At 43.6% G+C, this 12,357-nt stretch overlaps 6 non-coding genes across 6 annotated transcripts; 3 read left to right on the forward strand and 3 right to left on the reverse strand.

Moving 5' to 3' along the window:
- Window positions 1-1,738: 1,738 nt before the first annotated feature.
- Window positions 1,739-1,810, reverse strand: trnae-uuc (transfer RNA glutamic acid (anticodon UUC)). Its single transcript has one exon. It is a non-coding gene; the product is annotated as a tRNA-Glu (tRNA).
- Window positions 1,811-2,278: 468 nt separating this feature from the next.
- Window positions 2,279-2,351, reverse strand: trnar-acg (transfer RNA arginine (anticodon ACG)). The gene has a single exon. It is a non-coding gene; the product is annotated as a tRNA-Arg (tRNA).
- A 2,596-nt stretch (window positions 2,352-4,947) lies between these two features.
- Window positions 4,948-5,020, reverse strand: trnar-acg (transfer RNA arginine (anticodon ACG)). The gene has a single exon. It is a non-coding gene; the product is annotated as a tRNA-Arg (tRNA).
- A 122-nt stretch (window positions 5,021-5,142) lies between these two features.
- trnae-cuc (transfer RNA glutamic acid (anticodon CUC)) lies at window positions 5,143-5,214 on the forward strand. Its single transcript has one exon. It is a non-coding gene; the product is annotated as a tRNA-Glu (tRNA).
- Window positions 5,215-8,039: 2,825 nt separating this feature from the next.
- On the forward strand, window positions 8,040-8,111 carry trnac-gca (transfer RNA cysteine (anticodon GCA)). Its single transcript has one exon. It is a non-coding gene; the product is annotated as a tRNA-Cys (tRNA).
- A 3,943-nt stretch (window positions 8,112-12,054) lies between these two features.
- On the forward strand, window positions 12,055-12,126 carry trnac-gca (transfer RNA cysteine (anticodon GCA)). Its single transcript has one exon. It is a non-coding gene; the product is annotated as a tRNA-Cys (tRNA).
- Window positions 12,127-12,357: the final 231 nt, after the last annotated feature.

A 12,357-nucleotide genomic window follows, 5' to 3' on the forward strand; every position in this document is an offset into this window, starting at 1 on the left:
GGCAAAACAAGAATTATCCAAAAGGACGGTTTTCTGAATTACATAGTGTTGTATGCATTCAAGGGATCTGGTTTTTTTACTCACCCCGGGGGTTCAGTTTTTTTGGGCAGATTCCTGTGATTGCTGAATTGGTACATCGAACTGGTAATTAAGCTCTTTTCCAGTTGAAAATACTTGTGTCATCCATTAGAAAAGACACACTGCAACCGTTATCTAGAGGAAAAACTGCCTATCGTCACTCTGTCAAGGTACAAAAATGACATTTTGAGGGTAAAAATGAAAGTTAGACCAATTTTTAATCGGCAAAGTTGCTGCTTATTCGCTCCTTCAGTTTAACTCAGTTTACAACTTATTCTCAATGTCCAGGTGGCAATTAATGATAAGGCTTCAAAATGGCAAGCCCATGACATCAAAACCACATGGCATTACACCCTTCAAAGTAGTAAAGCAGTTACAGAGTAGAGATGAAATTGTTCAATCTAGAATCAACTGGCCCACCAGCCTGCATTTTATTACCACGTTAATCGCCGAGCTTATCTGAGAGCTTTTGTGATTAATGGCAATACCGAAACATGTTACGCGACTCCCCATAGACATCGGAACCTCAATCTATCAGGGTTCTGTAGCTCTACTGCTGTCCAAAAAGTCACTTCTAGTGCAGGAAGATGTGCTGGCTTTTTTGAGGAGAGAAGCAAAAAAGATCAAGCTTTCCCATCGACCCCTGGCTGCATGGGAGAAATCCAGGAATCCTAACTGCTAGACCATATGGGAACTGGCCAGCTTTAACTGGGCACAAGCTTGTGGGCCACTTTCATTAAATCTGGCCAGTGTGGTTTACAGAAATAAATGGTGTTACATGCATTCAAGGGACATGTTTGTTGACTCACCCCGGGGGTTCAGTTTTTTGGCCAGAGTCCTGTGATTGCTGAATTGATACCTTGAACTGGTAATTAAGCTCTTGTCCAGGTGAAAATACTTGTGTCAAAAACTGTCTATCGTCGGTCTGTCAAGGTCCAAAATTGACATACGAATGGCAATACCGAAGCATGTCCGTGTCTCCCCTAGACATCGGAATGGGTGTGCAGAATATGTCTTTTTTGGAAAAAAAGAAGAATGTCTGGAGATAAAAAAAAACACAACAACAAAATAAGCAGGAGAAAAACAAGCACAGAGTGAGTCAGCCAGGAGTCCTAGATCTAGATCTAGAACCTTCTGATCCGTAGTCAGACACGTTATCCATTGCACCACTGGCCCACCGATAGTAGAGACTCCCGATTGCTACAGAGTTGTTGGTTTTAGATGTGACAGTGGCAAGCATTGCTGTCTGCTTATTCTCACCTTGTTATCAGGAGGTAAGCCTACCAGCCCAACAGACCACCAGCCCACCAGCCCACCAGCCCCTCCCTGGTGGTCTAGTGGTTAGGATTCGACGCTCTTACGCCGCGGCCTTGGTTCGATTCCCGGTCAGGGAAAGCTCTTTTGGCTTCCAAATGTGGACTGCAAATTCAAGCTCTGCTAACAGCTGCGAGAGAGCCAGCTCCAAACCAAAAAAAATGGTGAGCATTTGAAAAAAAGACCTCCTTCGAGCCGGCGACCTAAGGATTGCCAAGGCACCAACCTACAGTCCTCCACTCTACCAGCTGTGCTATCGAAGGGGCAAAGTGCTAGACAGAACCTCGACATCTGGTGCAGGAAGATGTGCTGGATTTTTGAGGAGGGAAGCAAAAAGAAGCATGCTTTCCCATACCGGGAGTCGAACCCGGGCCGCCTGGGTGAAAACCAGGAATCCTAACCGCTAGAGCATATGGGAACTGGCCAGCTTTAACCGGGCACAAGCTTGTGGGCCACTTTCATTAAATCTGGCCAGTGTGGTTTACAGAAATAAATGGTGTTACATGAATTCAAGGATCATGTTTGTTGACTCACCCGGGGGTTCAGTTTATTTGGCCAGAGTCCTGTGATTGCTGAATTGATACCTTGAACTGGTAATTAAGCTCTTGTCCAGGTGAAAATACTTGTGTCATGCATCTGAAAACACACATTGCAACCGTTATCTGGATGAAAAACTGTCTATCGTCGGTCTGTCAAGGTCCAAAATTGACATACGAATGGCAATACCGAAGCATGTCCGTGTCTCCCCTAGACATCAGAATGGATGTGCAGAATATGTCTTTTTTGGAAAAAAGAAGAATGCCTGGAGATTTGCCTTTACTTCTAGATTTTGGAGAAGAAAAAAAAACACAACAACAAAATAAGCCGGAGAAAAACAAGCACAGAGCAAGCCAGCCAGGAGTCGAACCTAGAATCTTCTGATCCGTAGTCAGACACGTTATCCATTGCGCCACTGGCTCACCGATAGTAGAGACTCCCGATTGCTACAGACTTGTTGGTTTTAGATGTGACAGTGGCAAGCATTGCTGTCTGCTTATTCTCACCTTGTTATCAGGAGGTAAGCCTACCAGCCCACCAACCCACCAGCCCACCAGTCCCTCCCTGGTGGTCTAGTGGTTAGGATTCGGCACTCTCACCGGCGCGGCCCCGGTTCGATTCCCGGTCAGGGAAAGCTCTTTTGGCTTCCAATTGTGGACTGCAAATTCAAGCTCTCCTAACAGCTGCGAGAAAGCCAGCTCCAAACCAAAAAAATGGTGAGCACTTGATAAAAAGACCTCCTTCGAGCCGGAGTCGAACCAGCGACCTAAGGATTGCCAACACTCCAACCTGGTGCAGGAAGATGTGCTGGATTTTTGAGGAGGGAAGCAAAAAGAAGAATGCGTTCCCATACCGGGAGACGAACCCGGGCCGCCTGGGTGAAAACCAGGAATCCTAACTGCTAGACCCTATGGGATTTGGACACCTTAAACCGGCCAGTGGCGCACTTTCCATACATGTGGTCAGTGTGGGCGCAGGATCTTGTAGTGGCCTGTTGCTTTAGGTCTGCGACTGTAACAATGTGATAATAATTTGGCAAAACAAGAATTATCCAAAAGGACGGTTTTCTGAATTATATAGTTTTGTATGCATTCAAGGGATCTGTTTTTTTTACTCACCCTGTGGGTTCAGTTTTTTTGGGCAGATTCCTGTGATTGCTGAATTGATACCTTGAACTGGTAATTAAGCTCTTGTCCAGGTGAAAATACTTGTGTCATGCATCTGAAAACACACATTGCAACCGTTATCTAGATGAAAATCTGCCTATCATCTGTCTGTCAAGGTACAAAATTGACATATTGTGAGGTTAATAATGAAAGTGAGACCAATTTTTTATCCGCAAAGTTGCTGATTATTCGCTCATTCAGTTTAATGCAGATTACAATTTATTCTCAATGTCCAGGTGGCAATTAGTGATAAGGCTTCAAAATGGCAAGCCCGTGACATCAAAACAACATGGCATTACACCCTTCAAAGTAATGAAGCAGTTTCAGAGTAGCGATGAAATTGTTCATTCGAAAATCAACTGGCTGTCAGCCTGCAGTTTATTTCCCCTTTAATCGCCGAGCTTGTCGGAGTGCTTGTGAGACGAATGGCAATACCGAAGCATGTCCGTGTCTTCCCTAGACATCAGAAAGGGTGTGCAGAATATGTCTTTTTTGGAAAAAAAGAAGAATGCCTGAAGATTTGCCTTTTCTTCTGGATTTTGGAGAAGAGAAAAAAAAACACAACAACAAAATAAGCCGGAGAAAAACAAGCACAGAGCGAGTCAGCCAGGAGTCGAACCTAGAATCTTCTGATCCGTGAGCTTGTCGGAGTGCTTGTGAGACGAATGGCAATACCGAAGCATGTCCGTGTCTTCCCTAGACAGTGGCAAAAAAAGACCTCCTTCGAGCCAGAGACAGCAACCTAAGGATTGTCAACACTCCAACCTACAGTCCTCCGCTCTACCAGCTGAGCTATCAAAGGGGCAGAGTGTTAGACAGAACCTCGACATATCACGGTCTTGTAGCTCTACTGCTGGCCAAAAAGTCACTTCTGGTGCAGGAAGATGTGCTGGATTTTTGAGGAGGGAATCAAAAAGGAGCATGCGTTCCCTTACCGGGAGTCAAACCTGGGCCGCCTGGGTGAAAACCAGGAATCCCAAGCGCTAGACCATATGGGATTTGGAAACCTTAAACTGGCCATTGGCTTCTGGCGCACTTTCCATACATGTGGTCAGTGTGGGCGCAGGATCTTGTAGTGGCCTGTTGCTTTAGTTCTGCGACTGTAACAATGTGATAATAATTTGGCAAAACAAGAATTATCCAAAAGTACGGTTTTCTGAATTATATAGTGTTGTATGCATTCAAGGGATCTGGTTTTTTTTACTCACCCCGGGAGTTCAGTTTATTTGGGCAGATTCCTGTTATTGCTGAATTGATACCTCGAACTGGTAATTAAGCTCTTTTCCAGGTGAAAATACTTGTGTCATCCATTTGAAAACACACACGGCAACCGTTATCTAGAGGAAAAACTGCCTATTGTCACTCTGTCAAGGTACAAAAATGACATTGTGAGGGTAACAATGAAAGTGAGACCAATTTTAATCTGCAAAGTTGCTGATTATTTGCTCCTTCAGTTTAACTCAGTTTACAACTTATTCTAAATGTCCAGGTGGCAATTAGTGATAAGGCTTCAAAATGGCAAGCCCATGACATCAAAACCACATGGCATTATACCCTTCAAAGTAATGAAAAAGTTACAGAGTAGCGATGAAATTGTTAATTCGAAAATCAACTGGCTGCCAGGCTGCAGTTTTTTTCCCCTATAATAGCCGAGCTTGTCGGAGTGCTTGTGAGACAAATGGCAATACCGAAGCATGTCCGTGTCTTCCCTAGACATCCGAAAGGGTGTGCAGAATATGTCTTTTTTTGGAAAAAAAGAAGAATGCCTGAAGATTTGCCTTTTCTTCTGGATTTTGGAGAAGAGAAAAAAAAACACAACAACAAAATAAGCCGGAGAAATACAAGCACAGAGCGAGCCAGCCAGGAGTCGAACCTAGAATCTTCTGATCCGTATTCAGACGCGTTATCCATTGCGCCACTGGCCCACCAATAGTCAAGACCCCTGATTGCTACAGAGTTGTTGGTTTAGATGTGACAGTGGCAAGCATTGCTGTCTGCTTATTCTCACCTTGTTATCAGGAGGTAAGCCTACCAGCCCACCAGCCCCTCCCTGGTGGTCTAGTGGTTAGGATTCGGTGCTCTCACCGCCGCGGCCTGGGTTCGATTCCCAGTCAGGGAAAGCTCTTTTGGCTTCCAATTGTGGATTGTGAATTAAAGCTCTGCTTACAGCTGTTAGAAAGCCAGCTCCAAACCAAAAAATGGTGAGCACTTGAAAAAAAGACCTCCTTCGAGCCGAAGTCGAACCAGCGACCTAAGGATTGCCAACACTCCAACCTACAGTGCTCCGCTCTACCAGCTGAGCTATCGAAGGGACAAAGTGCTAGACAGAACCTTGACATATCACGGTCCTTTAGCTCTACTGCTGGCCAAAAAGTCACTTCTGTAAGCGTAACATGCTTCGGTATTGCTGTTTTTTTTTACTCACCCCGGGGGTTCAGTTTATTTGGGCAGATTCCTGTGATTGCTGGATTGATACCTTGAACTGGTAATTAAGCTCTTGTCCAGGTGAAAATACTTTTGTCTTGCATCTGAAAACACACATTGCAACCATTATCTAGATGAAAAACTGCCTATCGTCGGTCTGTCAAGGTACAAAATTGACATATTGTAAGGTTAATAATGAAAGTGAGACCAATTTTTAATCCGCAAAGTTGCTGATTATTCGCTCGTTCAGTTTAATGCAGATTACAATTTATTCTCAATCTACAGGTGGCAATTAGTGATAAGGCTTCAAAATGGCAAGCCCGTGACATCAAAACCACATGGCATTACACCCTTCAAAGTAATGAAGCAGTTACAGAGTAGTGATGAAATTGTTCATTCAAAAATCAACTGGCTGCCAGCCTGCAGCCAAGAGTCGGACCTAGAATCTTCAGATCCGTAGTCAGACGCGTTATCCATTGCACCACTGGCCCACCAATAGTAAAGAACCCTGATTGCTACAGAGTTGTTGGTTTTAGATGTGACTATGGCAAGCATTGCTGTCTGCTTATTCTCACCTTGTTATCAGGAGGTAAGCCCTGATAATTGCCGAGCTTATCCGAGAGCTTGTGTGATGAATGGCAATACCGAAGCATGTTACATGACTCGCCATAGACATCGGAACCTCAACCTATCAGGGTTCTGTAGCTCTACTGCTGTCCAAAAAGTCACTTCTGGTGAAGGAAGATGTGCTGGCATTTTGAGGAGGGAAGCAAAAAAGTTCAAGCTTTCCCATACCGGGAGTTGACCCCTGGCCGCATGGGAGAAAACCAGGAATCCTAACTGCTAGACCATATGGGAACTGGCCAGCTTTAACTGGGCACAAGCTTGTGGGCCACTTTCCATAATCTGGCCAGTGTGGTTTACAGAAATAAATAGTGTTGCATGCATTCAAGGGACATGAAAAACTGCCTATCGTCGGTCTGTCAAGGTACAAAATTGACATATTGTGAGGTTAATAATGAAAGTGAGACCAATTTTTAATCCGCAAAGTTGCTGATGTAGTTTCGTCTACCGGTTCTCAGAAGAATCACACTCAGTCAGTGGTTTTCTCTCAGAAGAAAAGACTTTATTTTATGGAAAACAATGCCGAGAGTCCTTGCAAGGAAATCTCTCTAATGTTATTTGGTATCTCCTTATATACACTATATGGTGCGGTTCCACAATAGTCAAACGTTTCCTTATGATTACAATTTTTATACCTCCCTAGAGAGGAGAGGCCCCCTGCTTGATTTATTCTAAAGAAAGGCCCTGTATGTATGTCTGACCATATGTTTGTCATCGGTTTTGTACATTCCAGCACGTAGGCAACTTTCTATTTTATTGCCTAAAATTTGTTACATTTTGGTGAACATGCACCACTTGTGGTGAAATTAACCAAAATCCAACATTTTCTCTATGCATATTTCTACAGTATTATGGGACAAAACTTACAAAAATGGATTCCTCGGAGCTTGCAGAGTACATCTGATAAGATTTCAACCACGAAATCGCTAAAATTTATCTGTCCAGGAAACCATTAGGAAGGGTGTGCTGAATAAATGGCAAATGGGAGGGTTTTTTTTTTTAAAATGTCCATTTACAATTTATTCAGCGGGACCTCCGTAGTGCTCCCGTGGACATAAATTTTTATGCAAATTCTACAGTATTATGTGACCAAACTTACAAGAATGGACTCTACTGAGCGTGCTTTGTACAGTAGAGGTGTTTCCATTAACAATATTGCACTCATTTGAAATAAATCAAGTTAAATAGATTAGGAATAAGTGCAAACATATCTATATAGAAAGATTCTGTATGTGATTGTAACCAGATGCCCCCTTTGGATAAATAAATTTATTTTTGAGGTTTGTGCTCATGTAGTACGGGGTTATAGCTCAACAACAGAGCATTTTTCTGCAGATCAATAGGTCTACATTTTGTATCTGGCTTGCTTGACATAATCAACGACATGATTTCAAAGTGAGTCTGTAATCAAGTCGTCCACAGTTCAAATCTGGGTGTCCCCTTTGGACTTGTCTTATTTGGAGGTTTTGAGTTGTAGAGTTGCTGATTCAGATTTGGAGTAACCAAAGACCTGAGTTTACAGTGAAGGAGTCAATGTTTGATATTGTTGAATCGTAGGATCTAACTTAATCTTTGGCTCGAAGCACAGAAGTCTGTAGGGGTATGGCTTAATGAAAGAGCATTTTTCTGCAAATATGTGGGGGCATAGTTAAGTGGTAGAGCATTTGAGTGCAGATCAAGAGGTCCACGATTCAAATCCGAGTGCCGCTTATGGATTTGGCAGATTAGGAATAAGTGCAAACATATCTATATAGAAAGATTCTGAATGTGATTGTAACTCAATGGCACATCCTCTCGAGAGGTTCTTTTTTGTATCTGGCATGCTTGTCATATCCAAAAACTTTATTCAAAAGTGAGTCTGTCATCTTGTGTGAGGCTATGATCCAGGGAGTCTGTGGGGATATAGCTCAGTGGTAGAGCATTTGATTGCAGATCAAGAGGTCTCCGGTTCAAATCTGGGTGCCTCCTTTGCATTTGGTATGTTAGGAATATGTGTAGCCATATCTTCCTGCCTTTTAGGAAGGTCCCAGGTTCATTCCATGTGGCTAATTTGGGCTTGGCATATTAGGTATAAACAAATCCTTGACATAAATTCATTTTTGAGGTTTGTGCTCATGCAGTACAGGGTTATAGCTCAACAACAGAGCATTTGTCTGCAGATCAATAGGTCTACATTTTGGATCTGGCTAGCTTGACATAATCAACGACATGATTTCAAAGTGAGTCTGTAATCAAGTCGTCCACAGTTCAAATCTGGGTGTCCCCTTTGGACTTGTCTTATTTGGAGGTTTTGAGTTGTAGAGTTGCTGATTCTGATTTGGAGTAACCAAAGACCTGAGTTTACAGTGAAGCAGTCAATGTTTGATATTGTTGAATCGTAGGATCTAACTTAATCTTTGGCTCTAAGCACAGAAGTCTTTAGGGGTATGGCTTAGTGAAAGAGCATTTTTCTGCAAAGATGTGGGGGTATAGTTGAGTGGTAGAGCATTTGACTGTAGATCATGAGGTCCCTGGTTCAAATCCGGGTGCCCCTTGTGGAATTGGCAGTTTAGGAATAAGTGCAAACATATCTATATAGAAAGATTCTATGTGATCCTTCACAAAAAAAAAAAAGTCCTTCACTTAATATTGCGGCGCGCAACAGTGCAGCGGCCTCTCAGTTACCGGCGTGCGCATTACAAATCCCTTTTAGCAATACCAACACGAGGAATAGTGTGGTAAAGTACAGTTTATCTGGACTTCTTAAACTTAATAATATCAATATAACGATTAAACCACAGCTTAAAGCAACGTTGGGCAGGCTAAAGCTTCTGAACATAGCGAGGTGGAGGAGCGATACACACCGGTTAAAGGGAAGGAGGAAGCGGTGTGCAAGAAGGCAGAAGAGGGGTAAGCGGGCTGGTCTGATAGCCAGGCTAAAGGCTAATAATAGACCCATGTTTCCAACGCTTTTTCTGGCAAACGTCCGCTCGCTTGACAACAAGATGGACTTAATGCGCCTCAGACTAAGCAGCTATAAGGAAATGAGAAACTGTTGTGTATTTCTGTTAACGGAGACATGGCTATGTAACAACATCCCAGACTCAGTTTACCATATTGATGGGTTGCTACTCTTCCGAGCCGATCGAAACCATCTCTCGGGGGAAACTCGCGGAGGAGGACTCTGCGTTTACATAAACAAAGGCTGGTGTATAAACTGCTCTCCGGTAAGCAGCCACTGTTCTGAGGTGGTGGAATATCTGACATTGAAATGCCGAGCATACTATTTGCCTCGGGAGTTCACAGTTGTGTTTATTGTGGCTCTATATATCCCCCCGGGTGCTAACATTAGTATGGCTCTCGGGGAACTTCATGACCATATTGGTGCGTTACAGAACAAACATCCCGAGGCTTTTTTTGTGGTAGCTGGTGATTTTAATCATGTCAATTTGATGGATATTCTGCCACGGTTCCACCAACACGTCTCCATAGCAACCAGGGGGAATAACACGCTGGACCGTGTGTATACTAACAGACGGGATGCATACAGAGCGGTGCCCCGCCCACACTTGGGGTTTTCTGACCACATTTCCATCTTGCTGGTTCCTGCTTATCGCCCTTTGCTGAAAGACATCAAGCCCACAGTTAAAACCATCATGGTGTGGCCAAGTGGAGCCAACCTCATCCTCCAGGACTGCTTTGAACGCACCAACTGGCAGATTTTCCGAGAAGCAGCAACCAGCGTTGGTGGGGTGGACCTAGAAGAATATGCCTCATCTGTCTGTGGCTACATCAGTAAATGTATTGATGATGTCACCACTACCAGGAAGATCACTATCTGTCCAAATCAGAAACCCTGGTTGAATGGAGAGGTGCGGTGTCTTCTAAAGGCACGGGATTTAGCCTTTAGGACAGGGGACGCACTTACACTGAGAACGGCGAGGAGGGATTTAGAGGGGGGGATCAAGAGAGCAAAGGCTAAATATGCACATAAAATACAGGGTCACTTCTCCACCAATGACTCCCGGAGCATGTGGAAGGGCATCAAGAGCATCACTGCTTATAGTAAAAGAGACACTGTTTGCCCTCAGGATCCATCTCTTCCCGATGCCTTGAATGCATTTTATGCCCGCTTTGAGACAACAAATGCCCCTCCCTTCTCTGGACTTACACTCCACCCAGGTGAACTGCCTTTTAGTGTGTCCACTGAGGATGTAAGAAGAACCCTGCTGAGAATTAACACACGCAAAGCAGCAGGTCCAGATAATATCCCCGGCAGGGTTTTGAAGGACTGTGCTCATGAACTGGCTGAAGTGCTAACTGACATCTTTAACAGGTCACTCTCCCAAGCTGTGGTGCCAGTGTGTCTCAAGACATCAACTATTATTCCCGTTCCCAAAAGCTCGGCCGTGACAGGCATGAATGATTTCCATCCAGTGGCTCTGACACCGATAATCATGAAATGCTTTGAAAGGCTGGTTATGGCTCACATGAAGGATATAATTGATGTCAATGTGGACCCTCATCAATACGCTTACAGGGAGAACAGGTCTGCATCGGATGCAGTTTCATCAGTTATCCACTCTGCTCTTACCCATCTGGAAAATAGGGATTCTTATGTCAGGCTGCTCTTCCTGGACTTTAGTTCAGCCTTTAATACTATTGTTCCACAAACTCTAGTTAATAAATTGCTCCTACTTGGACTTAAGCCATCACTTTGTAACTGGGTTTATGATTTTTTAACGAACAGGCCACAGACAGTCAAAGTCCATGGCATTTCATCTTCTTCCATCATCCTTAACACCGGTTCCCCCCAGGGATGTGTACTGAGCCCCCTGCTCTATACGCTTTTAACATATGACTGCTCGGCTAAATATCCAGGCAGTCATATTGTGAAGATCGCTGATGACACGGCTGTGGTGGGATTGATATCCCATGACGACGAGTCCTTTTACAGACAGGAGGTGGAAGAACTCAAGGACTGGTGCAGAGCAAATAACCTCTGCATTAATGTGGGGAAGACGAAGGAAATTGTTGTGGACTTTAGAAGGAGAAGCTACACCCCTTCTCCCCTGTTCATTGGTGGATTAGCTGTGGAAATGGTCTCAAACATCAAGTATCTTGGAATATACATTTCCAATGACTTAACATGGACCATCAACACAGCCAGCATTATAAAAAAGGCTCAACAACGCCTTTATTTTCTTAGGAAGATGAAGCGGGCTGGTCTTGGGACTCCAGTTCTGCTAGCCTTTTACCGGTGTGTGGTGGAGAGTACACTCACTTTTTCCATCAGTGCCTGGTACGGAAATTGTTCTGCTGCTGACAAGAAGAAATTGGAGAGGGTGGTCAAATCGGCCCAAAAAATAACTTTGAGCAGCCTACCCTCTCTTGAGGGAATTTACACCAGCAGGTGCAGAAGCAGAGCATCCTGTATTATGGAGGTTTCCACCCACCTGGCAAACAAACTCTTCAATCCACTCCCCTCGGGCAGGAGGCTAAGAAGCGTTAAAGCCAGAACAAAAAGACTGAAATGCAGCTTCTTCCCAGAGGCTGTGAGAATCATGAATTCACTGCCTTAGGGATTGTTTTAAAATTGTTTCAAAATTTCTGATTAATTATTTATTATAGAAGGAGTACTTTTTAGGTATCAGGTGTCTTGTTTAGGTCAAAGTTATTTTTTTAAATATTGTAGGTTATTAAATTATGTTTTAATTATTTTATGTATACTGTATGTTAACTATCTTTTTTACGCTGCTGGTCCTGAGTACATATTTTATTCTTATGTGGCAACATATATAGAATGACAATAAAAGACCTGAAACCTGAAACCTGATTGTGACTTAGTGGTGCATCCTCTTGAGAAGAACCATAAACTTTATTCAAAAGTGAGTCTGTCATCTTGTGTGAGACTATGCTCCAGGGAGTCGGTGGGGGTATAGCTCAGTGGTAGAGCATTTGACTGCAGATCAAGAGGTCCCCGGTTCAAATCCGGGTGCCCCCTTTGGATTTTGCATGTTAGGAATATGTGTAGCCATATCTTCCTGCCTTTTTTGTGCTCATACTGTACGGGGTTATATCTCAATGGCACGCCGTTTTATTGCAGATCAAGAGGTCCCAGGTTCATTCCATGTGCCTAATTTGGGCTTGGCATATTAGGAATAAACAAATCCTTGACATAAATTCATTTTTTAGGTTTGTGCTCATGCAGTACGGGGTTATAGCTCAACGACAG

This window comes from Carassius carassius, chromosome 38 (assembly GCF_963082965.1).
Source record: "Carassius carassius chromosome 38, fCarCar2.1, whole genome shotgun sequence".
NCBI lineage: Eukaryota > Metazoa > Chordata > Actinopteri > Cypriniformes > Cyprinidae > Carassius > Carassius carassius.